Genomic DNA, 26,528 nt, shown 5'->3' on the forward strand with positions numbered 1-26,528 from the left:
ATCCTCACCTGAGGACATTTTTACATTCATCTTCAGATAGAGCAAGAGGGAGAAAGAGAGACACATCGATGTGAGAGAGACACACTGACTGGCTACCACCCACAGAACCCCAACCGGGGCCAGGGACAAACTGAAACCAAAGTACATGCCATTTTGTTTGTTCATATTTTTTATTTTTAATCCTCACCCAAGGACATTTTTCCATTTTTTGTTCAGATAGAGTAGGAGGGAGAGAGAGAAAGAAACATCGATGTGAAAGGGACACATCAAGTTGTTGCCACCTGTACGACCAACCAGGGCCGGGGACAAACTGCAACCGAGGTTACATCCCCTTAGCAGGAACCAAACCCGGGTCTCTCTCGACCACAGGCTGACGCTCCAACCGCTGAGCCAAACCGGCCAGGGCTGTTTGTTCATATTTTTTATCTTTTTCTTCAAAAAGACCCTTCAACATTTCATATAATAATGGTTTGGTGGTGATGAACTCCTTTGGCTTTTCTTTGTCTGGAAAACTCTTCATATGGCCATCGATTCTAAATGACAGCTTTGCAGGATAGAATAATCTTGGTTGTAGGTTCTTGCTTTTCATCACTCTGAATATTTCTTGTCACTCCCTTCTGGCCTGCAAAGTTACTTTTGAGAAATCAGCTGACAGTCTTATGGGAACTCCTTTGTAGGTAACTAACTGCTTTTCTCTTGCTGCTTTTAAGATTCTTTGTCTTGAACCTTTTGCATTTTGATGATGTGTCTTGGTGTGGACCTCTTGGGGTTCATCTTGTTTGGGACTCCTGGATTTGTATGTCTGTTTCCTTCACCAAGTTAGGGAAGTTTTCTGCCATTATTGTTTCTAATAAGTTTTCAATTTCTTGTTCTCTCTCTTCTCCTTCTGGCACCCCCAAGATGCAAATGTTGGCACGCTTGAAGTTGTCCCAGAGGCTCCTTACACTATCTCATTTTTTTTGGATTCTTTTTTCTGTTTGCTGTTCGGATTGGGCATTTTTTGCTTTCTTATATTCCAAATCAATGGTTTGCTTCTTGGATTTACGTGCTCTACTATTGAATCTGTGTAAATTATTCTTTATTTCAGTTAGTGCCTCCTTCATTTCTGACTGGTCCTTTTTTATGCTCTTGAGGCCCTCACTAAGTTCACTGAGGTTCTCACTAAGTTCATTGGGCATCCTTATAAGCAGTGTTTTGAACTCAGCATCTGTTAGGTTGCTTATCTCCATTTCGCTTAGTTCTTTTCCTAGGATTTTGTTCTGATCTTTCTTTTGGGAACTGTTTCTTTGTCTCCTCATTTTGGCTGCCTCTCTGTGTTTGTTTCTGTGTATTACTTAACGAGAGGTATGGGGCTAGCTGAAATCAGATGCTGCTTGTTTGAAAGAATTTAGGGAAACCTGAAGCAGGATCCAAGACAGGCCAATCCTATGGTGAAGCAACTGACAATAGCTTGGGTTGGCCTGAAATTTGGGTGGGGCGGGGCCTCAGGGAATCACCAGGGCAGGGCTACCAGTGTGAGCCAGGTTGCTGGAGTCCCAGATATGGCGACTGTCTGCTGCCCCAGGGAAGGGCTCACCAAAGGAACAAAGGCCTCTGACAGCACGTTTGTCCCAGAGAAAGCCCCCTCTCCAGCCCTCGCTCCAGTGCCAAACAGCTCAGTTCTTCCCTGTATGTCTCTGGTGCCCCTCGAGCTGCCTCTCTTCTAAGCTGAGAAGGAGCGAGTTCGATAAGTCTGTGCAAGGGTCTTTAAGGAGCTGCCTGGGGCTCCAGCCGCCTCAGCCTCTCTGAGCCTCACTCAGTTCCCACTGGTTTTACAGCCAGAAGTGATGGGGATTCTCTTCCGGGCACTGGAACACTGAGCCAGGCGTCTGGGAGGACCTTCCCAGCCGAGGTGTCCTCCTGATTTTTATCTGCCACATGTGGGTGTGGGACCAGCCATTGGCCTCCGCCCCTCCTACCAGTCTCAATGCATCTGCTGCTTTAATTCTGTAGTTGTAGGACTTCCATTCAGCTGGATTTCAGGTGGTTTTGAATATTGGTTGTTCTGTAGTTTAGTTGTAACTTTGATGTGGTTGTGGCAGGACGCAATTCCGCGCTTATGTACGCCGCCATCTTGACCGTAAGTCGAGGGGCCCAATTAAAATGTCACTTCTATAAATTCATCATCTCCGCCCTCAGAAGTAATCTATACTCTTTCCCAAGAGCATTTTTATTATTGCACTTATTCCATTGTGTTCTACTTAGCTTGGTCTCTGTTTTTCCTCTACTTGACTGTGAGCCATTCAAGGAGAGGTGTCAGATTATATTCTTCCACCCACCATAGTACACACAGGTCAGTTAGAATACAATGCTGAATGAATGACTGCCTAGTAAAAATTGTTTTATTGTGATCTCATGCCATAGGCCTCTTTCTCTCATTTCTGGCATAGTTCACTGTTATTTATCCATTAATAAAGAGAAGTATTTGGCAACCAACCAAATGGGAGGAGATATTCGTAAATGAGATTTTTGATAAGGGGTTAATATCCAAAAATATTAAAGAGGCATATGTATTTTATTTCTTTTCTGTGCCTCTTTTCAATGATAAAATATTATCTTTTTTTCCTAAAGAAATAATTTTCTAAAGCTTAAGCTATGGAACCATGATTATCATTTTCCCTCTCAAATAATATTCCTTTATCACTTAAGGGTTTGGCTACTATGGAAATTGAATCTTCAGATAGACCCTTCCTTGATATGGAATCATTATTTCATTCCATGAATGATTTATTAGTTGCCTACCATATGTCAGGCAGTCCTGTAACAAGGCTCTAGGGATAGAATGATGAACAAGACAATTTCTTTCTAATACACAGGTGAGAAAGCAGAATGATAGCCCAGCAATGACTGTATCCATCAAGATACTTGCAGTAACCAACAACCCTAAAACTCTCAGTGGCCAAAAGGCAATAAATGTATATATCGCTCACCACAATGTCTACTGTGTGTCTTGGCAACTCTCCATAACAACCGCCCTTCTCCGTACAATGACTCACCATTGCACCTCCATTATCAGCACTTGCTTTGAGAATTGCCGTCACAGAGGAAAAGAGGAAGGGACTTGAACACAGACCAACCTATGTCAATCTGCTCACAAACCATCAGCCAATGCAAACCACATGGTCACACCAACTTCGAGAAGGTGAGAAGGTGCGATTCTCTCCCCTGCTCAGGAGTAAAGAATCAGGTATGGAGCAGCAGAAGCCTGCCACTATGATGATGTGGAACGGAGGCTGTGGGAGGGCATTAGGGTATTATTATAAGAGCACATAGGAGGAGGCTCCCAACTCTTAAGGAAATCAGGCTTCCTGGAGACATAATATTTAAGCTGAGATCTAAGAGATGAAGAGAATTTAATAACTTAAATGGATGGTGAAGGATGACAGTCCCGCCATGCCTAGTCCTACCAGTACTACAGAAGCTACAGCCAACAACAGAGAGGTAAATGGTGAGGTAAGAAGAATCAGGGCTGGAAGAATCAGTAATTAGCTACACACACTTATACACAAGCATATGTAAAAAATGGAGAGGTGGCCCGGCCATTGTGGCTCAGTGGCTGAGCATTGACTCATGCATCAAGAGGTTGCCAGTTTGATTCCCAGTCAGGGCACATGCCCAGGTTGTGGGTCCAATCCCCAGTGGGGGTATGCAGGAGGCGGCCAATCGATGTTCTCTCTCATTGGTGTTTTCTATCTCTCTCTTCCTCTCCCTTCCTCTTTCTCTATAAATCAATAAAAAAATTTTTAATGGAGGGGTGGAGATGGGTGTCACTGTGGTTTTGATGATAGTGCCTCACTACCCTCTAGGGACAAGAACACCCAAGCTCCTTGGAGTCCACTACCAGGGATAAAGCTCCTTCCCTAGCAACTGGGTCCAAAATAGGGAAGTAACAAAATGATTATGTAGTCCAACCAATTTCTTCTAATATCCCCCACCTGCAGAGCATCCTCTGTTGTAGCAAGCTCACATGAGTACTGAGAGGAGCAAGCAGCTTGAAGTGTAGAACACAGTAAGACCTCAATGTAGTCAGGTCTTACTCTGTGGCTCACACTGAATTTGGCACTTTTCTTAAGCTACGTGCTTTTCAACCCCCCCCAGTTAGTAAGACCTATCAGCCCCATTTTACAGATGAGAAAAATGTGAGCAAAGGTAAAAATCCCCAGGGATACACAACTAATAGTGATAGAAGCAGAGAATTAAAGCTAGAACTGTCTTGATGTAAACCCTGCTTAAATGTGTGTTTAAATTACTACCAGCAGAAGATCTGCCAACTTCACCTAGAATGAGTATGATACTATATTTGACTGAAGTGTTCTTCCTGCAGGTACCTGCGTGTTAAACAAGTTCAAACCATGAGCCAATCATAAAGTCTAATCAACACCGTCTGCGATGATGGTGATGCTCTGGCACAGATATCAGAGATATGGCTAAAGACTCCTGTTTAATTTTCCGGGGTCCTTCTCATACTTGCATGACCCCTCCAAATGTTCTTAGCTGGCCAGAAGCAACTTAACTCGGAGCCATGGATCTCTTTCACTCATCTGAACACACTTGTTAGTGCAGATTAGAACTTGTTAAAGATTAATTCTTAAAGCATCCTCAAGCTTTCTTTTGCAACAAAGGAAACATCAATTACAGGCTCACACATAAACTTTGCCCCTTTCTTGAATACTTGCTGCCCTTTATAAATCTTAGATTTCTTCCCCTTGGGTATTCGTTCAAAGGAGAGATTTTATTGCCTCCAGGGGTTGTTAAACTGATTGCAATACTGCCTATTTAGAGCAGTTCAGTGGGAATTACGCTGGTTCAATGCTGTCAGACCTAGAATATAGCTGTCAAACAGCATTACAAGTAAAACACCCTTGATAAGAAATAATGACCAAATGTCAATCTGTTTTTCACTAGCCTTACTCCAGACTTCTCCTGCCACACACAAAAAAGCAATGTTTTCACATTATAGTAATGGCACATTTCAGATATTTCAGTTAAAAGTCTGGCAGTGTTTCAAGGACAAAAAAAAAAAAAATAGTTCTAAATGCATTCTGACCTCAAAAATTGATTAAAGCATGTTTTTTCCCTTTTAACGAAGCATTTGGCTGCTTCAAAACTAACAGACTTTGTTAATACAAGTAAATGCAGGGTTGGCTTAAAATCATGTTTAATTTGTATTATTTGTTCATTTAACTAACTGAGCCTCTGTGAGTTGGGCATTGTGGTAGACTCTAGGGTACAGCCTGTGGTTCCAAGGAGCCACTTGGAGGAGCCCAGACATGACCTACCAGCAACCAAAGTAAACATCAGATTTGATTTGACTGCAGTGTAATTCTCATACTGCTATTCTTTTTCTTCCTAGCACTGATTACAATTCATAATTATATATAGGTGTATACCCATCTTCCTACTAAATTATAAATCCAAGTAAACCAGGGATCATGTTTACTTTGTCCATTATTGTATATCCAGAGCCCAATACAGTGCCTGGTTTAGAAGCCATTTGGTAATTACCTGCAGGATTAAAATATGAATGAACAGCCCTGGCCAGTTTGGCTCAGCAGTTAGAGTGTCAGCCCGCAGACCAAAGAGTCATGGGTTCAATTTCAGTCAAGGACACACACCTCGGTTGCAGTTCGGTCCCTGGCTTTGGTTGGGGTCATGCAGGAGGCAGCCAGTCGATGTATCTCTCTCATGCTGATGTTTCTCTCTCTCTTTCTCTCCCTCTCCCTCCATCCCCCCTCCCACTCTATCTGAAGATAAGTGGAAAAATATTCTCGAGTGAGGATTTTTTAAAAATATATGAAGAACAAATATATTACAGGGGGTTGAGACTGTATTTAAAAAATCAGTAAGACTGCCCTGGCTGGTTTTGCTCAGCAGTAGAGTGCCGGCCCTCGGACCAAAGAATCTTGGGTTCGATTCCGGTCAAGGGCACGTACCTCAGTTGTGGTTCATACCCGGCCCTGATTGGGGTTGTGCAGGAGGCAATCAGTTGATGTGTCGCTCTCACATCAATATTTCTCTCTCTCTCTCTCTCTCTCTCTCTCTCTCTCTTCCTCCCACTCTAACTGAAGATAAATAGAAAAATATCCTCAGGTGAGGATTAAAAAAAAGTCAGTAAGACTGTTGCAGTTTATAGATAGTTCATGGGAACCTAAATAAGCAATGATATTGTGGCAATATAGGCCTTGGTTACATATTTAACGTAGATGGCATAGGAAAGAAAATATCTAGAATAGCTCTTAAGTTTCTCAGCTGACCTAGTGAGTCTTTATACACTCAAATAGGAAAGGAGATATTTCAGGGTATATGACCACTCATCAGCTATACCCTGATGAAATGTTAGTTCTAAATTTTAGGCATTATAGAAGACGCAGAGGATACAAACAACATATAGTATATAACACCATAAAAAGTTGTTATTATATCATTTTGAATTTTTTAAGTACAAAGATTTAATCAGCAATTAAATCCATTCAACCTATTAAGGATCTAATAGCACACTGATAATCAACAATTAATCCTGCTCCCGTTTACCCTCCCCCACCTTCATGCTCTCCATCAAGAAAATTATTTTTAATTTGAAAGGATAGACTATCAGTTCACTAATAAATTATGGCAAAGTAGTTATTACTAAGTTTTTTTGTTTTATTAATTTTAGTCAAAAAGCAAGAGCATTTCTAAATAAAAAATAAATAAATAAAATTTAACTGCAAAATAAGTCAAAATACAGGAGATTTTTCTACATGTTAATGGTACATAATTCCCTTAAAGGAAAAGTATCGTGTGTCAGACTAGTCACATTTCCTGAGCTCTCTCAAACATTCTACATGACTGAGAATAAAAAGAGCAAATACAGAATCGAAATACGGAAAGCATCAGACATAAATAAAATCCCGAAAGTTTTTTTTTAATTAAAAGCTTTTAAACATGATGTAGAAAAAAGATGTTATCATTGATTAAAGCACATCCTTTTCATTTTCACAGGAAATAAAGTGCGTAGCTTTAAGCAAGAAAACTTCCAGGTCAGACTCTTGCTACGTGACCCTGCCTTCCACTCAGTTGCTTCAAGCGGCCTCTTTCTCACCTCGGCTGTGTTGACTTTATTACGACTACATGGTTTCTGACCACTAGATCCCCACCCCCTCCAAGACCATCTTCTCAGCCATTCCCTACCCCCAGAACCAGCCAACACTGTTGTTTTTTCTGTGGTTACCTCCTTATTGCCAACCAATCATAAGCTCTCAAGTTTGACAGAATTATCCCACTGAGGTGAAGGTCCATCACACCCCTTACCCACCCCTCACCCCACCCCCACCCCAACCCACCGAATCAACCACCTGGTCGACCTATGCGGGTCTCCTACACCTACCTCTCTCTGGGCTTCTGTTTCCACTGCAACATTCTCAAGGGCATTGGCCACTTTGTCTGTAAGTTGGTCAAGAAGCGCCAGGGCACACAGTGTCTCTTGAAAATGCAAAACCAGTGCAGCAGCTGTACCTTCTTCTAGGATGTGCAGAAGGCCTCTCAAGGTGAGTGGGGCCAAGCCCCTGGCCCCATGGAAGCTACCATGGTCCTGGAGAAGAACCTGAGCCAGGCCCTCCTTCCCCTCCATGCCCAACTTCTGCCAGCACGACCCCCATCTCCTCCTGGAGAGCCACTGCCTAGAGGAGCAGGTGAAACTTACCAAGGTGGACAACCACCTGACTGACATCTGCGGGCTGGCCTGCCCCCAGGCTGGGTGGGGCAACTCTCTCTTCCAGAGGGTCACCCTGAAGCACAACTAGGGGCCTCTTGAGCCCAGAAGTCTTCGAGGGACCTCTCTGCATGCCCCTGGTGTCAGGGCTCCTGCCTGTCTCTCCCTGCAGCCACTGGGCAGCCATCTCTCCCCGGAGCCATCTCTCCCCGGAGCCATCTCTCAAACCATGGGCCAAATGGAAACAATAAAGCTTTGGCAGCAAAAAAATAAAAGAAAGAATAAACAGCCCTGCTGGTGTGGCTCAGTGGATTGAGCCATGGGCGGAGAGGTTCCGGTTCGATTCCCAGTCAGGGCACATGCCTGGGTTGTGGTTGATCCCCTGTGTGGGGGCGTGCAGGAGGTGGCCTATCAATGTTCCTCTCTGACATTGGTGTTTCTATCTCTCTCTCCCTTCCTCTCTCTTAAAAATCAATAAAAACATATTTTTTAAAAAAGAAAAGAAGGGAGGGAGGGAGGGAGGGAAAAAGAAAGAAAGAAAGAAAGAAAGAAAGAAAGAAAGAAAGAAAGAAAGAAAGAAAGAAAGAAAGAAAGAGGAAGGAGTGGAGACAGGAAGGGAGGGAGGGAAGGAGGGAGAAACCGCCATCTTACACCGTACACAAATATTAACTCAAAATGAATTAAACACTTGAACATAAGACCTGAAATCATAAAACTCCTAGAAGAAAATATAGGTGGCAAGCTCCTTAACATCAGTATTGGTAATGATTTTTTGGATTTGACACCAAAAGCAAAAATAAATAAGTAGGTCTATATCAAACTCAAAATCTTCTGCACAGCAAAGGGAACCATCAACAAAATAAAAAGGCAACCTACTGAATAGGAGAAAATATTTGCAAATCATATATTTGAAAAGGAGTTAATGTCAAAACATGCAAAGAACTCATACAACTCAACAGAAAAAGAAATAAATCCAAATTTTAAAGATGGGCAGAGGACCTGTATAGACATTTCTCCAACAAAGACATAGAGATGGTCAACAGACACATGAAACAGTGCTCAACATCACTAACCATCAGGGAAATGCAAATCAAAACTACCGTGAGATACCACCTCACACCTGTTAGAATGGCTACTATCAAAAAGACAAGAAATAGCCCTGGCCAGTTTGGCTCAGCAGTTAGAGCGTCGGCGTGGGGACCAGAGTCCTGGGTTCGGTTCCCACTGAGGACACGTACCTCGGTTGTAGTTCATCCCCAGCCCCAGTTGGGGTCATGAGGGTTGCAACCAGTCGCTGTGTCTCTCTCACATCGATGTTTCTCTCTCTCTCTCCCTTCAGCTCTATCTGAAGATAAATGCAAAAAATATCCTCGGGTGAGGATAAAAAAAAGACATAACAAATGGTGGTGAGAATGTGGAGAAAAAGGAACTGAGTGTACTCTTGGTGGGAATGTAAATTGGTGCAGCCACAGTGGAAAACAGTATGGAAGTTCCTCAAAAAAAATAAAAATAGAGCTACCAGATGACCCAGCAATTCTACTTGTGAGTACTTACCCAAAGAAAATGAAAACACTAACTTGAAAAGATATCCGCACCCCCATGTTCACTGCATTATTCACAATAGCCAAGATATTGGAAACCACATGTGTCCACTGATGAATGAATAGAAACAGAAAATATGAACGATATATACAATGGAATAGTATCCAGCCATAAAAAGAAGAAAATCCTGCTACTTGCAACAGCCTGGGTGGGCCTCCGGCCATTATACTACGTCAGAAAAAGACGAATGCCATAGGATCTTACTTCTATGTGGGGGGAAACCAAGTCCTTAGATACAGAGAACTGATTGGTGGTTGCCAGAGTTGGGGAGAGGGGGCTGGGAAACATGGATGAAGGGGTCAAAAGGTATAAACTTCCAGCTGTAAAATAAGTAAGTCCTGGGATGTTCCACGTAGCATGGGGTCTATAGTTAACAATGCTGTGTTGTATATTTGAAAGTTGCTAAGAGAGATTTGATGAGCTCCCTCAAGACCTAGGCCTCTTCCCAGGCTGGCGCTCACCAAAGAAAAGACCATGTTCAGTTTGAGCATGAAGACTGTGAGCCCAATGGTGAGAAGCCAGACCAGTTCCAACCTGGCATCTCCCAGACTCTCCTTGAGCTAGAGATGAAATCGGACCTCAAGGCCCAGGTATGGGAGCTGAACAGAACAGCCCCCAAGGAAATTGAAGTTGGTGGTGGTCAGAAAGCTATTACATATAATCTCTGTTCTTGTTCCTCAACTGAAATCTTTCCAGAAAATCCAAGTCTGGCCTGCGTACGACTTGGAGAAAATGTTCAGTGGGAAGCACGGTGTCTGGATCGCTCCGAGATTTCTGCCTACGCCAACTCGGAAAAGCTGCGCAAAGAACAAGCAGAAGCATCCCAGGGGCCTCACTCTGGCACGCATGACGTGATCCTGGAGGGCCTGGTTTGCACAAGTGAAACTGTGGGCAAGAGAATCGCGTGAGACTGGACGGCAGCTGGCTCCTGAGGTTCACGTGGATAAAGCCCAGCAGAACAACCTGCAAAACAAGCTTGAAACTTTTCCGGTGTCTACTCGAAGCTCACCGGCAAGGATGTTAATGGTACATTCTGAGTTTCAGCTGTAAATAAAGTGACTAAATAAAACATTGCTAAGAGAGTAAATCTTTAAAGTTCTTATTATAAGAAAAAAACCTGTAATTCTGCAGTGGTGATAAATGTTAACTAGATTTATTATGGTGATCATTTCAATATTTATATATATAATTGTATTGTACATCTAAGGCTAATACAATGTTATATATTAATTATTTCTGTTTTTTTTTTAATCAAAGAAACAATCTATTCATAGAACCTTCTGCCAAATATTTCTAGTTTCAAGATCTGATACTAACTGACTTATACAAGTTACTTACCCTCTATGCCTTTGTTTCTTTTTCTGTAAACTGGGCTAGTAATTGTGCCCATTTCATAGGATTATTGTGAGAATGAAATGAGTTAATAAATGTAAAGGGCTATTAATACCATCTGGACTATAGAAGTCACTAAATAAATGTTGGGTATTATTAATACATTTCAAATATAATAACTAGAACAGCAAAAGAGCCTGAGGTTAGGAGTCAGAAGAACTGGGTTTGAAATCCAGGTCTGGACTTAACTCACTGTGTGACCTTGCAAGTCACCTCACGTCTCTTTGGCTCAATTTCTTCTTGTATAAAGTGAAATGGCTGGACTGCGATTTCCCTAAGTCCTTTCTAACTGTATGATTTCCGCTGCATCATGTTCTTAATTCTACATTAAAGGGAAGTCAAAATGATAATACATTAAGTGGGATTCAAGTCTTTTGTTCCATAAGCATTTACCAAGGCAGTATGCAAAGATAAATGAGAGACACATTTCACCCTAGGGGAATTCACAAGACAGTAGACAGACTAAGTAGCTCTGGACCTGGAGTTTGCCACAAAAGAATCAAAACTGGGAGCATATTCTGGGAGCTGGAGAAGCTATATCATAAGCTCTGCTTCCAATTTATTTATGATGTATACTGAACCACTCTCAGTGAAATAAGACAAACGTCAATTAGACAATCAGCCTACATTTACTCTAGCCTGAGGCATGAATGGGCATGTAGATACAATGTATAATTGTAACAGAGACAACACCCAATTTCTAAATATGCAGAGGAGGAATCACCGAGGACTTTTGACATGTTCTTAGGGTGAAATAGTCACCCTGCCCTTGGTACCCAACTTCCACAATTAGAGCTTTCTTCCTTTAGCTAGAGCATTAAACTCCCATTAAAATGCAACTGACCCTGAGAAGGGAAGCACTCATTTATGTCTTACTATGAATGTTTTTTGGGTTTTTTTTCCTTAAAAAAAGAAGGGAAGAAAGCATGAGGACAGGATTTCCAGTCTAATTAGATGGAAAAGCAAAGGCCAGTAACTGTAAAAGCGCTCCAATCTTTTCAGTCATACTTCATTTAAATAATAGTTTTATGACACCTGTCAAGAGGAGGAGGTGGGCACACTGGAAAGTAGCCCATGGAGGGGAGCATCCAGCAGCCGCGGGCATCAGGCAGCGTGTGCGTTGGTCAAGGACATCAACTGTACGGCACAGTTTGCTTAGGGTGGGTCCTGTCTACCATGGCCAAACTCCACCTCTGCTGGCTCAGAAATCCATCACACACCCAAGTAAGCAAATGTCATCACATGGCTGAGCCGCATGCCATGGCAGGTACGCTTACTGGGTGCTGCACACTAGGTACAGTCAGGTGCTTGATCTACGTATCATCTTCCATGGTCCTCAGTACAGCACTGTGATGGCATCATTATTCCATTCTACAGCTGAGGAAACTGAGGCACAGACAGGTTAAGCGATGTCCCCAAAGACAAAACAGCTATGAAGAGGTGGAACCAGACTTCAAACCCAGGTCCATTGACTCCAAAAGCCTCAGCTCCTTTTTTAGTGCTTTGTTGACTACTGCGTGTGTTACTGTGGAATATGCCAGCATCTACGTGCCACCGACTAACGAAAACTCCGGAGCTCCCCGGGGGCCCGTGCTGTGCGCGGCCGTGAGCGCTGCGCCCGGGACCGAGTCCGGGAGAGGCCTCCAGCCCAGCTCGCTCCTCCTGCTGTGCGCGGGCCTCGGGGAGCGCAGCCCACGTCCTTCTCCTGCGTGTAAACTCGGACAAGGTTCCTACCACACGGGGTTGTTGGGCAGAATCACGAGATCAATGTACTAACCGTTAGCAGGGCGCCCAGAAAACAGTGCACACTGAGCACCAGCTCACGGGGGGGGGGGGGGGGGGGGGGGGGTTGTCTCTGACGCTGTGAACAAGCAGGACCCCGGAGGAGTCACCCAGCCCTCTGTTCCTTTAGAGTGCAGGCAGAGGGGAAACACCACCCCCGGATCAAACCTCGGACATCACCACCTGCCTAGGTCAGGTCAAGTCTTCCACGTGGAGGGACCTGGAGAGCATTATGCTGAGTGAAATAAGCCAGTCAGAGAAAGACAAGGATCACATGATCGCACTTATCTGTGAAATATAACTTATGAGCAAAATAAGCTGATGAACAGAATAGACCCAGAGACATGAAAGTAGGGAACAGACTGACAAACCTCAGAGGGAGGGGGCGAGGGGAAGAGATAAACCAAAGACCGTATGTGCACGTTTGCGTAACAATGGACACAGACAGCAGTGGGGAAGGTGGGGGAGTGGCAATGGGGGGGAAAGAAGGGACATCTGAAATAAAAATGTGTTAATGAATCAACAATTTTTTAAAAAGAGTCTTCCAAGTACTTGAAGTCAGGAAACTATCTTGATTCAGACGTCCGAATGCCCAGTCCCGTGTGAGAAGTACAACTTCTCGTTCCTGGGAGGGTTCAGAAGGCTGACGGGTTCGGGTTCGTGGGAAGGACAGGGCTCTCCTCTCTCCCTTCCTCACGGTGCCCCCAGCCCCCAGCATTTCTTCTGTCCCCAGCTTGTCACCAGCTTCTCACCCTGCCAGAGGCAAAGAAAGTGGGATGGAAATGAGGTAGAAAGTCCCCATTCTGATTTTGACTAATTCTCTTTGGGGCTAGTTTCTTGCATTTGGGACCTTCTTTGCTTTGGGGTGTTGAAGATGACTCTTTCTAACAATTTCTTCAAAGCCTCCCCCGCCCAGCTTTTCCTAGAACCGTTTGACTACTCCTCTCCTTACAAAGGTGATGTCCTTTCCCTGGCCGACCACCTCGTTTCTCGCGGCTCTCCTGGAGGGGAGCCTCCAGGCGGAAATCTCGGGAAGGATGTCAAATGGCCCCAGTCTGCCTCGGTTTCCCACTCGGCCCACATCGGCTCTAAGAGGGACTCCCGACCTCCCCCCCACACTGTGCTGTCAGAGCTGCTGGCCAGCCAGTCTCCGTCTTTTATAATTTCTAGGCAAGACTCAAAAAGCAGTGTCGTGTGTGTCCCCAACTGCTAGGGACACATATCTCCGTGTAGTCCTATTGGGGCTCCTCTCCAGAGCACACTCCCTGCTCCTCCTGGGGGGTGAGGACTCCCCGCCTGCTCTTTCCAAAGCAATCCTCCCCATCAACCCTCCCACCTCCTCTCTGATCCTTCAACATCCACTGTGGGTGGGTGTTTTCCGAAGAGTAAGGAAACTTCTGTTTTTGGATGGTACTTAACTTTGAAATTTCATGCTTATTGCATCTCGGTGCCTCAATCAAAACTTCCTATTTAATCTTCTGCTACATTATTTTACCATCTTTTATACTGAAATGTAAAGCAACTGTCCCATGGTGCAGGGGGGTGCTGTAATACAAATATAAACAAATGCTATGGTAACATGGAGGACAGATAAACACACTTTATCCAGGATGGAGAGTAGATGTCAGTCATGGGAGGCTTCACGGAGGCGGTGACATGACATTTGAATTGAATCTTCAAGGATCCATGTGTTCATATAACAAATATTTATTGAATAGCTACTGTTCTAAGCAGTACTCTGGGTGGTTGGGACCTGAGTGAACAAACAGAGATCGCTGCTCGCATGGAGCTGACATTCTACCAGGAGACAAGGGACCAGGCCACAGACATAACAGATAAACTGCATCACTTGATGGAAAGTGATAAATGCTATGCAGGAACAAGTAGGGCAGGAAAGAAGAAGTTCATGAACCAGAAAGGAGGAAGGACATCCAAAGGGAGAAAACAGTGTGAGCAAAGGCCTGGAGGCTTAAGGAGACAGCACACTCGAAGGATGGCAACACAGTGTGTGGGACGGGGGCCCAGGGCAGTATCAAAGACACCGTGCCAGTCCCCGCCACAGGCCCATCCTGACTCAGCCACTGGCACCGAGCACCCAGTTATTTACACACTGCCCCCCACCTTCTTCCTGGAACCCACGAGAGATTGCCTTTTGTACTTATCCCCATGGACACATATCTAATAATGAGAAAGAGAAAAAGTTCAAGTAAAAGGACAAAAAAAAATTTTGTTTTTTTTAATATTTAGTCAGAATCCCGTAAGACATCGAGTTGAAAGGCTTTGGTGCCTCTTCAATAATAATCCCCTCAAAACACGATCACGCACCTATTTCATAGCAGGTGCTAGGGACACACTCATGTGCACGGTGGATCAGGCCCCGGTCCGTGGACCAAAGCCTAGAGACGCCAGCCCACGGCTCTGCACGGAGGGCAGTGCCCGGGCCGGGCCCAGCGGCGACCTCCGGGTGGAAGACCGCGCGTCCAGGCACGAGGCCCAGGCGTGGGGAGCCTCTGGTCTGTGCCGCCTGCTTACGGGCAGTCCGGGCGGTAGATGGAGGCCGAGGCGTCAAATGACAGATTGGGAAAGACTAGAGGTGCTGCAGCAGGTTATATGGTGAGTGCGGCCTCGGTGCTCAGCCTTCTCCCAGGTCAACCGGACTTGGGGAAACCCAGCCAATAGCAGCAGAACGACTGTAGCTGTGCTTACCACGGCTAAGCTGTAATACCAAATGTATCTTAAAAGATGGGCCTAATTGCTTCTTTAAATAAAATACATCGTCTTCAGGATGGACTTAATGCTCTGGCTAAAAATCCCCCATTGCAAGTCTAACCCACACCTTCCGTCACCGGTAAACGAGTTCGTAACTCCTCCGGGCGAGAGGTTGACATAATCCGCTTGGAGATGGGTTCCCCCACAGTAAAGCTTCAGATCCTCATGCTGTACCCAAAGATAGAAACTTAGGAAACAAATCGTGTTCTCCAACTTTAAAAGGGGGATACTATTTCATTAACAAAAAAGATGCAGGGAGAGAAACAAAAAACAAAGAAAAAACCTTTCTTTTGAAGTTGCGGCCGGAATCGCCTGTGAAATGTGGGACTCTGCTGCCCTCTTCCGTCCACTGTGAAAACTACTTAGGAGACTTGGAAAGCACTCAATCATTGGAGTCTCTCTCACACACACATGCACACCAAAACTTAGGGGTTCCAAACACAGCCTCTATCATATGAACCCCAATATTGTCTAACCACTAAACCCTGGTTACCGAGATGCAGTGACAAGCACCGTGAGGCCAGGCATCGCGGCAGCATGGATCTGGCTCCGAACTGCCCTTCTGTGCTCTCCCTGGGGTAATCCTCTGGCTGCAGCCATCACTTCCATGCTGATGGAGAATCCCCAACCCTCACCTCCCATGCTTTGCTCATACCTGGACGTCCAGCTCAGAATGACCAAAACCATACAGTAGTCTCCCCGCCAAAATCAGTCAATTTTCACTCAGCTTGATTTCTTTTATTGACACTACTATTCTCTCGCCACTCAAGTTAGAAAACCTTATACCATCTTTGATTTCTTTCTCTCTCATTGGTCCCCTGCATCAGATGAATCACAGGCACTGTCTTCTTCTGGGAACATGTTTCAGATCTGTTGCTTCCTCTCCGCGGTCACGTTGGGTTAGGCCCTTGCTACTTCTATCTGGAATGTCACACTACCTTCTAACTACAGTCTCCACCTCCTACCAGCGTTTCTTTACTCCAATACATATTAAAATTGCTGACAGATTTACCTTCCCTAAGTACAGCCCTGCTCATGTGAGCCTAGTCTCCCTCTCGCCTCGGAATAAAATCCAAATCCCTTACTCTGGCGTTCAGGCCTTGCTTGATCTGCCAAAAGGCGATTCCATAACTTTGTCCAAGCTCCCTGCTAGACAGTCCCTGCTTTTCCTCTGTGCCTGGCTCCTGCTGATGCTTCTTCCCTGAATGCTTTTTCTCCACCCCCTTCACTCTCCTCAGTTCATGTCCAAACCACCTGCCTCTCTCAAGTCCTAGGTCGAATGCCACTGCTTCTCCCACACAACCTTTTCTACACGCTTCAGCGGGAACGCATCTTTCTTCTTCTGAGTTACTGCTGTGTACAGGACTATTACAGCTCTGGGCACACTGGGGCAAACCAAAGCAAACCTGATCTTTATCCTTGCTTATCTGACAGGCTAATATGTATCACTTTCTAGCTTGTATTCTCTTTCTATGCATATTTACTTTTCCGTCTAGACTGAACGTTTCATAAGTCTAGTATCAGTGTTTCAATGTTTCACTCACTGTTTATGCCTCTCTCACACATAGTACCTAGCCGAGTACCTTGTACGTTATTCAATAAGTATTTGAATAATTTAATAAAAGTGGGAAATGTTGTTAGATAGCTGAATTTCAGATTGCTCACTTCCCAAGCTCAAGTAGCTGATTAAGTTAGAAAGTCTAAGAAATTCTATGAGCTCCATGATTTTAAAACTCTTCTTCACTTAAAGTCTACCCATAACAGTTAAGTGCACAAGCTTTGGAATCAGATAGAACTAGGCTGAAGCTTAGCTCTGCTATTTACCAGCTGTGTGAACCAGGGTGTGAGGAGTCTGGGGAAAAGCTAGAAGGACCCATTAAGAAAACCTTCATTTGCCTGGCTGGTGGGGCTCAGTGGTTGAGCACTGACCTATGCACCAAGGGGTCACTGGTTTGATTCCCAGTCAGGGCACATGCCCAGGTTGTGGGCCTAGTCCCTAGTGGGGGGCATGCAGGAGGCAGCCAGTTGATGTTCTCTCTCATTGATGTTTTTGTCTCTCCCTCTCCCTTCCTCTCTCTCTAAAATCAATAAACTAAAAATATAAAAAAAGAAAATCTTAATTGTCAAGGAAGATTTCAGAGTGATTCTCACTCAGATATGTCTCCTGCTCTACCCTCTATTGGTTTTATGTCTAAAAAGAGAACTGAGATTTAAAACTGAAAGATCTGTGTAATTGTTTGGATTACCATTCAGCAAATAAATATGTAATCCCTTCCACCTTCCACTGTAGGTGGTGTATCTCCCTGCCCTTTGACTTTCATCGTGGCCATGTGTCTTGCTTTAGTCATGATACATTTGAGAATATAACAAAAGCAGAAGCTTGAAATAGGCCAGAATGACTGTATTGCCTTTTTGCACATTTTTTTTTCACCATGAACGTGACTCGGATAGCCACTGACCCAAGGAGAAGGCAAGATATTTGAAACAGACCTGGATCCAATCTGCAGCTTGAAGCCAAAAGTAGCTGAGCCCACCAAGATCAACCCAGCCCAGCCAAACTACAGGCACCAGAGAGAGAAAAACAAACATACATATGTATACAGTCGTGTGCCTGAGTTTAGGGTAGATCATGCAGCATTATTATAAAAACAACTGAAACGAACTATATCTCCAAAAAGTTTCTATAAGACACAGATGCACAAGTTTCCCTGCTTTGGATCTTCTGATAGTTTATCAACCAGGGGAGATTTTGCTCCCAGGCAAACATTTGGCAACGTCTGGACTCACTTTTGGTTCTTAAATTGGGGAGGCACGTTACTGACACCTGGTGGACAGAGAACAGGAATGCTGCCCGACATCCTCCAAAGCCCAGGATGCCCCCACCACAAACAATGTATCCGGTCCAAAATGTCATTGGTGCCAAAGTTGAGAAACCTTATTCCAATACAAATCCTAATACAAATGAGGATGAGATATTCTTTCCCATTTGCCCCATCTCTCCGCTCACCCACGAAGATGGCTGCGTTTGTGGTAACATAGTTGTGGCAACACGCGCTGAGTGCCTGCCACCATTCCCAGTGCCAAGGATCCAGTGCTGAATTAAAAGAAAAACTTCCAGTTCTTGGGGGGCTTCCGTCCTGGTGAAGGGGACAGGTGATAAGCAAATAAAAATGATTTTAGATGTAGTGAGTGGAGACAGGGTTAGGGGATAGAGTCCTCTCTAAGGAAGGTTGAACCTCGCTGAGTGACGAAAAGGACCCGTCGTGCAATGGTTCGGGACAAGGGTGTTGCTGCAGAGAAAGCGGCAGCGTGAGAAGCAGGTGGGTGTGTCAGCAGAGCAGGAAGGAGGCAGGTGTACCTGGGGCAGGAGTAAGTCAGGTAGGAGATGAGATCAGAATGTCCTTTGCAGGATCGCAATGGTATTGCTGGCGTGGTACCCAACGTAGATTCAAACGAAGTTTGAGAGATGTCACATACAGAGGGACCTCAGTACCTGGCAATGACTGCGTGTAGTATGAGCAAATATTCATGAACACATGTGGGACACTCCCTGGTGTATGTGGAAAGTCGGAGTGGGGGGGGGGGCGCTTTTCAGGGGGAACTTAGGGAGAAGGTACAGGAATCAGCTATTTTTGTTACCATATCCAGTCAGTACCCACAAACAAGTGATTAATCCTAACGAAACTTGGGGATACATTTGCAACTACAGAAAGGATGCTGTCAGCATCGTTTTTCTCACTCAAAATCTTGAGCTTTCTGAGAATGCCTCCTCCGGGTTCCTGGCAGGCGCTTCGGAGACCAGCTGAGGAGGGAGCGTGGCCTCCTCCTCACTGCCCGGCAGAATCCCACCACTGATCGCATTTCCTCCTTGCTGTTTCGGAGGGTGGGGAAAGCTGGGAGAAAGCAGCAGGCTCTCGGAAAGCAGAGGTTGCCCTGACGTCCACAGGACACGGTGGTAGGTGCCGTGCATCCAGAGGTGGCTCCTTGGCCCTGTGTGACTTTGGTTTGTTTGGAAACCGGCACTGTCACACAGGCCTAAGTAACTGGGTCATTCCTGAGCTGGAACTGCTTGTAAATCATCTGTAAGACTCCTAGGGCTCTGTCCATTTTGTTCATAACTGCATTTTCGGCTCCTAGCATGAGTGTCTGGCCCATAGTAAGCACTCAAGTTATATTAGGTGGATAAATAATGCATCATGAAAATAAAGTCTCACAGGCTTACAAAAATTAAAGAGATAACACAAAGCAAAATAAAATAGCTGGACACATCTGTTTGTTTTTTTTTAAGGTCTGTATTTATAGCCTGGCTGGTGTGGCTCAGTGGTTGAGCATCGACCCATGCACCAGGAGGTCACCAGTTCGATTCCTGGATAGGGCACATGCCCAGGTTGTGGGCTAAATCACCAGTGGCGGACATGCAGGAGGCGGCCAATCAATGTTCTCTCTCATCGATGTTTCTCTCTCTCTCCCTCTCCCTTTCTCTCTCTCTAAAATCAGTAAAGAAATTAAATAAATAAATAAATAAATAAATAAAGGTCTGTATTTATAGACATATGTATTCAAGAGAAAAATAACTGGTAACACTCATTCTTCCAACCAGTTCATATTTTGAGCATCTCCTGCCATGCCCAGTGCTAGCTAGAGGTCGGAGAAAACGGGAAAAAATTCCTTCTGGAAAGCAGAGGCCTACAGCCCAGAGTGAAGAAAGAGAATCTATAGCATGGTTTGTTTATATGTAGAGGAAGAAAGGATCAAGGATACCCAGAAAGACTTTCTAGAAGAGCTGAATCTAAGGTGGCTTTTTTTAAAATCCCAGTACCATCAAGCAGATCATTTAGAGTTCAAATTCCACACCCAACTACTTTTAATGTATGTAGACCAGTGATACTCAACTGGGGCAGCATTTTGCCTCCCAGGGGACATCCGTCGATGATTGTCATGACTGGGGTATGCTACTGGGACATATTAAGCAGAGAACAGAGATGTTGCTAAACATCCTGTAATGCACAGGACAGGCTCCACAACAACTGATCCAGTCCAAAATATAAACAGTGCCAAGACTGAGAATCCCTGATCTAGGCCAAGAGAAGCATTTGGAAGGACCATGCAAATGAAAACACAAATACATCATTTAGTCAGTTTCTCTAATACAATTAATGTGGTAAAAAAAATCATTCAATTAGCTGCCTCAACTGTTAATCAATAAAGTACAAATAATAAATCAATTTGTGATAAATATGAGTAGAGTACTTAAATCTCATGATATATACAGTTCAAATATTTATATTAATCTGTCATAGCACTATCATTGCCTAGCAAACCCAGGGTCTCAGGAAAACATGGCCTGATTAGAATTTCAAATTTGAGAATGTTATACTTAAAAAGAAATCTTGGGTTCTATTATAGCTTTCGGCTTCTAGGATGGAAAAGGCTTAGACGATTCCTTCTGAGTTTAAAATTACATTGCAGTCATATGTTCAGCATCTTTTAGCTGGATACGTTTGTTCCCTATAGGAAGTTTATAACTTGTAAAAGGAGTTTTATGCAGAATACAAATTGGGGGTATTACAGGAATACCTCTTGAGGACACTGAGCTGTGCAAACACCACCACTTTATCTGACGTGGTCGCTTTGGATTGGTCTATCCGTTCACCCTGGAGCTGTCTGGAATTATAGATCAGGGACGTCGCTGTCATACCCCAGCTGCTGCTGAAGCTATGGGAAGAAGAGGAGATTTATGAGTATTTTGGTTATACTGAACCAAGTATACAGGAGCAATACAACAGGGAGCCTAGGGGCTCTCAACTGTAGGCATTATGCAAAAAGAAAATGCATACAGGGGTGTCGAGGGAGTCCTCCAGGAGCAATAGGACATCTTTGTAAACTCTCTAAAGAATAAATTTCACAGTTATTAAAGAACACCACCCTGTTGTTGCCAGCACCGAACTTCCTATCACAGGAAGAGATACAAGGGATTTTCAGAAAAACATCTGTCATTTAACAGTGACAGTGACCTCGGTGCTGACAAGCAATTCAAATCCCATTTGAGGAGAGCTATTTAACTCTTTGTGGGGACTGAGGCTGGAGCTCAAACATTATTGATACCCTTGTCAGTTGAGCGTCTCCAATACCAAAGAGAAAAGTTATTGGGAATAGCTATAATGGTTCTATTAGATGAGACATTTGTAAATTATTTTCTTTCCATTATCAGGTTGTGATGTTCATTTTGACCAAGTCCTGCGCAAACCTTACAGAGAAATGAGTAGCTGTAATGTAATCTACAGAACAAGTTACGAAAGATCAAAAATAGGTTAAAATGAATTTGGAATAAAACCTTAATTTCTGTATTAATTTTACATAATGATTTATCAAGCCAATACTTTCTTTTCTCTTTTATTGCTAATTAAAAATAAATAAATTAGCTCTAGTATTTAGGTGACAGTAGGAAAACTGGAAAATTTTGAGAGTACTCACTTCAGACTGAGCTAGGTGTTCACTTACACTCAATTTTCATAACATAACATGCAAGGAAGATAACATGATCTTCATTGTATAGATGAGAAAACAGGCTTTTCTTTTTTATAAAAAAAAAATGTTTTTATTAGTGTTTTAGAGAGAGAGGAAGGGAAAGATAGAAACAATGATGTGAAAGAGAAACATGGATCGGTGCCACCTGCACGCCCACTACTGGGGATGGACCTGAATCCCAGGCATGTGCCCTGACCGGGAATCGACCGGGACCTCTCAGTCCATGGGACTGATGCTCAATCCACTAGCCACACTGGCCAGGCAAAATAAGCTTTTCTTAAATGTTTTTCCCAAGCTGGAGAAACCTAGAAAGTCCTACAGCTGGGATAGGTGGTTGGGAACAGCAGGGAAACAAGATCTGTTGAATTCCAAGGCTAAAAATCCACACTACACTGAGCTGCCACAAGGAATTACATTTCTATTTGTGTCAGACACATGAATATTCAAATCCACCACTTGAAAGAGAAAGCATTAATACAGTAAGTCAATCACGAGTGCCCCTAAGCCCCTTACCCCCATATCCCATTGCTTACTTGGTGTCACCATCTTCCTGTCCCACAGGCAATACCAACTTAGGGTGGATGCCCCCAGAGGGATGCCCCCATCTTCCCCAAAACTGGCTCCCCTGCTGCTTCTCCTAGCTCAAGGAACAGTATCAACATCTACCTAGTGGCAGAGAAATATGGTCGGGAAGGAAATACACAAAAACTGTTAGTAATGTTAATATCTGGGTGGCTGGATTCTAGGTGTTTGTATTTTATTCTTTGTATTTTCTAGATTCTTTTTAAATATTTACATTATAAACATGGTTATATCTTTGTTTGAAAATTAAAAAACAGAAAGTTTAAGTTTAAAAAGTCATCACTTTCCCAATGCAACTTCCCTCATCACAGGTAAACACTATTCCTTTCACTTATTTTGTATAAATATATGGGTGGGCAAAAGTAGGTTTACAGTTGTATGTGAAACAGCATATTCCTATATTAATTATTGTATTATTTATTTGTATTACAACTGGAAACCTACTTTTGCCCATCCCTGTATTATTTTAACTTATGCATTTCTATACAAATAGTTTGGAATTTATACATTTAAATATATAATTTCCCTAAGTAAAACTCGAATGTGTACATTATACTGCAAGTAGGTTTTCTTCCTCTTCAGGGTAGCTGAGCTATCTCCACGTCAAAGCACACAGACCTCCCTCAATCTTTCTAATGGCTCGAATGTTCAATTGTTATGACTGTACATTATTTAGTTACTCTCCGTATGACTGAATATTTAGGCTGTTTCCAATTTCTCATTATTACACATCATGCTGCAAAGACCACACTTGCAGATGCACCATTTTGGCAATTCTTAGACACGCTTTCCCCACACCTCCAATGTTTTATTATCTCTGGGTTGGAGTGCATCTTAGACTCAATGGCATTTTACCATCATGTCAGCCAGGTGGTATTTGTGATGTACAAATCTTTGACACCTTCTGGTAATAGTGAAAAAGCATTAGCCTCCATACATTTTAGATTAGGTGAAATGTTATCTTTGCATTCATGTGTATGTACTTCAGGGATTTGTGACTTCAGGTAACTGAATAGCTATTTATAGGTGGGATCAAATAGTATGTGCATTTTAAATTTTGCTAGTTACTTCCAAATTGCCTTCCAAATAAGATAAAACCATTTATTCAGCTATTAACCATCTGGTAGAGGGCCTATTTTTCTCACCCAAAGTGGCTATTATAAATCTTTGAATATTTATCAATGTAATCATTGGTATGCGGAAGCTCTTTATTGATGTGATCTTTGGTCTCATGTATACGTACTACAACGTCTTCTCCCTTCTGGTACTCCATTCCCAACTGTGTTCAGGCTCTCTCCCTACCGTCCTTTCATGTACCAAGCTTGTCCATATTTTTCCTTATGTCTGATTCTGTGGTTTATTTCTTGCTTAGAAAAACCTGCACCCCTAAATTATAATTTTTCTACATATTAGCACTTATGTAGTTTGGTGGGTTTTTTTTTTTTAACTGTTGTCTTTATTTTTTAAAGAAATACTGCCCTTTATTTTACTCATTCATTCATTCTTGAATCCTCACCCAAGGACATGATTAGAGAGGGACAGAAAAGAGGGAGGAACATCAATCAGTTGCCTCTGGCCGGGAACTGAATCCACAACCCAGGTATGTGCCCCGACCAGGAATCAAAACCACATTTCGGTGCACAGGACGATGCTCAACCATCTGAGCCACTCTGGCCAGGCTAAACCTTTCTCTTCAATCCACTTGAAATTTATTTTTGTGTACAGTGTGACATAGGCATGTACCCCAGTGTGGCTATTCTGTCTCCAAATCCTTCACAGGCTACCCATGATTAAAACTATCTTTTATCAAGTGCTATATACCTACATATTATGAGTCTGTACCTTCAATATTTCATTGATCTATTTATTTCTTGATACATTGTTGTACTTTTGTTTCTAATAAGAAATGTAGCCAAATTTTCTTCATTGTTTATCATTTTTCTTGGTTACTTTGCGTATGAATTCTGAACCAGCTTGAATGGCATATATGGCTAATAGTACCCTAATGTCCATTTTCCCCTTATCTTTAATAGAACCCTTGCTTTTTAGCTGGAAATACAGGCATATAGAATAAATACAATTCCCAGCCTTGTTGGCAAATGTCTTCGTGTGGCTGTTTTAATTTAAGCAATGGGATTAACATAGATAGTAACATAGATGCAGTTTCTGGGACCTGTTCTTAAAGTGAAGGTGTGTGACTCCATTATCCTCATCCTGGCTTTAGTTTGGAGTACTGTGGACCAACAATCCGAGCCAGGGACTGATTCTGTGATTTAAAATGCAGTTACCACACTCGTCACCCACTCTCATGGCTGCCTCTAAAAATGGAATTCCTTAATTTTCATCAGTTTGGGCCTATGTTCTCTTCATTTGACTAAGATCTGGTTCCTTGTTTTACATCTAGAAATGCCTCACAACACCCGTGTCTTTCCACTGTGGTCACATAACAAATTTACCCCATTGCTGTACTTTGCATCGTGTGTCTTCTGACTGCACAGCGCTTGGGAACCCAGTATGCCAGTTCGACCCCGGGCTTGCCCCAGATTACAACCGAGCTGCTGCCACTCCGGTCCCCACTCCGGTCAGCAGGGAGCTCATCTCCCGTACCATCACCACCACCTCTCCTGCACCAATAATACACAACTTCTTAAAAATTTTAAATAAAAACAAGAAAAATCAGAAGAAAAGGAAATGAAATTGGAAGGAGGCTAGGAAGGGAGTTTCCAAAGAGGCCTCACATGGCAGTGGCTCTGAGAATGTCCTACTGCCAAGAATCTGCCCCCAGCCATGCAGGCCCCCTGATCCCGTTGGCACAGACAGACCCAGGTACCACAGCAGGGCCATAACTCTCCAATAAAGTCAAGTTGTTAGTTTATGACATGAACTGTAACCATCACATGGGCTAAAGCACTTCTGTCAGTTTGACTGCTCCAGTTTCTATCCACCAGCAGAACTACGATGGATGTCAAACTGGAAAATTTTGTCATTAAGGCCTCTGAATGTAGAGCGGTAAATTTCACATACACATAAGTTTGTATTCAAAATAAAATTTGGTAGGCAAAGCAAGTGCTAAATGGAAGTCTGATAATAATAGGATAACCTCATACTATCTACCTCTAGAATAACAATAATCTTGTCAATAAAAACAGAATTCTCAGATATGTTTTAACATGCACTACACCAACATTTACCTTTAGTTTTCTATGTCCATGGCTTTTGGTATATAAATTTCTGCATATATTTTCAGTTATTTCACCTCATTATTAAAAAATATTAGAGGTTTTTTAGATGCTATTGTAAATTACAATACATATTATAAAATATAAATAATATAGTGTGACATTATAAAATATAATATCTAGATGTTATAATATAGTCAGGTTATAGTCAAACCTTGGCAATTCTAGGAACCACTGTCTCCTGAAGCAAGATCTAAATTCCAATGTTCAGGGGACAGGCAGTTAATACAGTAAGACTTATGTCAGGCTGGAGAAGGATCTGGATGTTACACTGGCTGGTACGGAAGGTCAGTGAAGGATTTCAAGTAGGGGTGACACAAGCCAGAGCTTGTTCTATGGTTAAAGTACTATTCCTATTATTCTGACTTCACAATATGGTTGTAAGAATTAAATAAGCTAATGGGGAACAGAATAAAAACAAGAACAAGGCCCAGTTTCTGACTCCCAGAGACCTGTTTACAGGTCATTCCGATGCTTTCGTAAAATACTGTCAAGGACTCTCCTCCGCCTGACCACTAGAGGGCAGGAGCTCCGGCTCTGACGTGGGCGAGTGGCTGGCAGAGAATCTGTGTAAGAGCCCTATACCTGTTCTCAAAAAGCAACCACCGTCTACGGCCATACCACCCTGAGCGCGCCCGATCTCGTCTGATCAAAAAGCAACCACTGACCACTACCATCGGAATCACCTAGGAGGCTTATTAAAAATATACTGTTTCCAAAGAATATGATCTAGTTAATGAGATACAGATGGCCCCAAATTCTCACTTTTACAAAATTTAGTAAGTATTGTGCTTACGTTTCCTCAGAAAAGCTTCTTCTACTATTTAAGGTGACCCGAAGGATCAAGAGTCCACCAAGGAGAGCTGACAAGTATAGGTTAGAGAGTGCAAAGACCTGGAGATGAG

General features: G+C 43.3%; 1 long non-coding RNA gene and 1 pseudogene across 1 annotated transcript; one reads left to right on the forward strand and one right to left on the reverse strand.

Annotated features, from left to right (window-relative positions):
- The first annotated feature begins 3,432 nt into the window (after positions 1–3,432).
- On the forward strand, positions 3,433–10,368 carry LOC118626725 (annotated as a pseudogene).
- Positions 10,369–18,287: 7,919 nt separating this feature from the next.
- Positions 18,288–22,460, reverse strand: LOC118626008. Its single transcript, XR_004958823.1, has 3 exons — positions 22,336–22,460; positions 20,852–20,989; positions 18,288–18,411 (listed from the first exon to the last, which is right to left on the reverse strand). It is a non-coding gene; the product is annotated as an uncharacterized LOC118626008 (long non-coding RNA).
- Positions 22,461–26,528: the final 4,068 nt, after the last annotated feature.

The sequence above is a fragment of the Molossus molossus genome, unplaced genomic scaffold (assembly GCF_014108415.1).
Source record: "Molossus molossus isolate mMolMol1 unplaced genomic scaffold, mMolMol1.p scaffold_m16_p_12, whole genome shotgun sequence".
In the NCBI taxonomy this organism is placed as follows: Eukaryota; Metazoa; Chordata; class Mammalia; order Chiroptera; family Molossidae; genus Molossus; species Molossus molossus.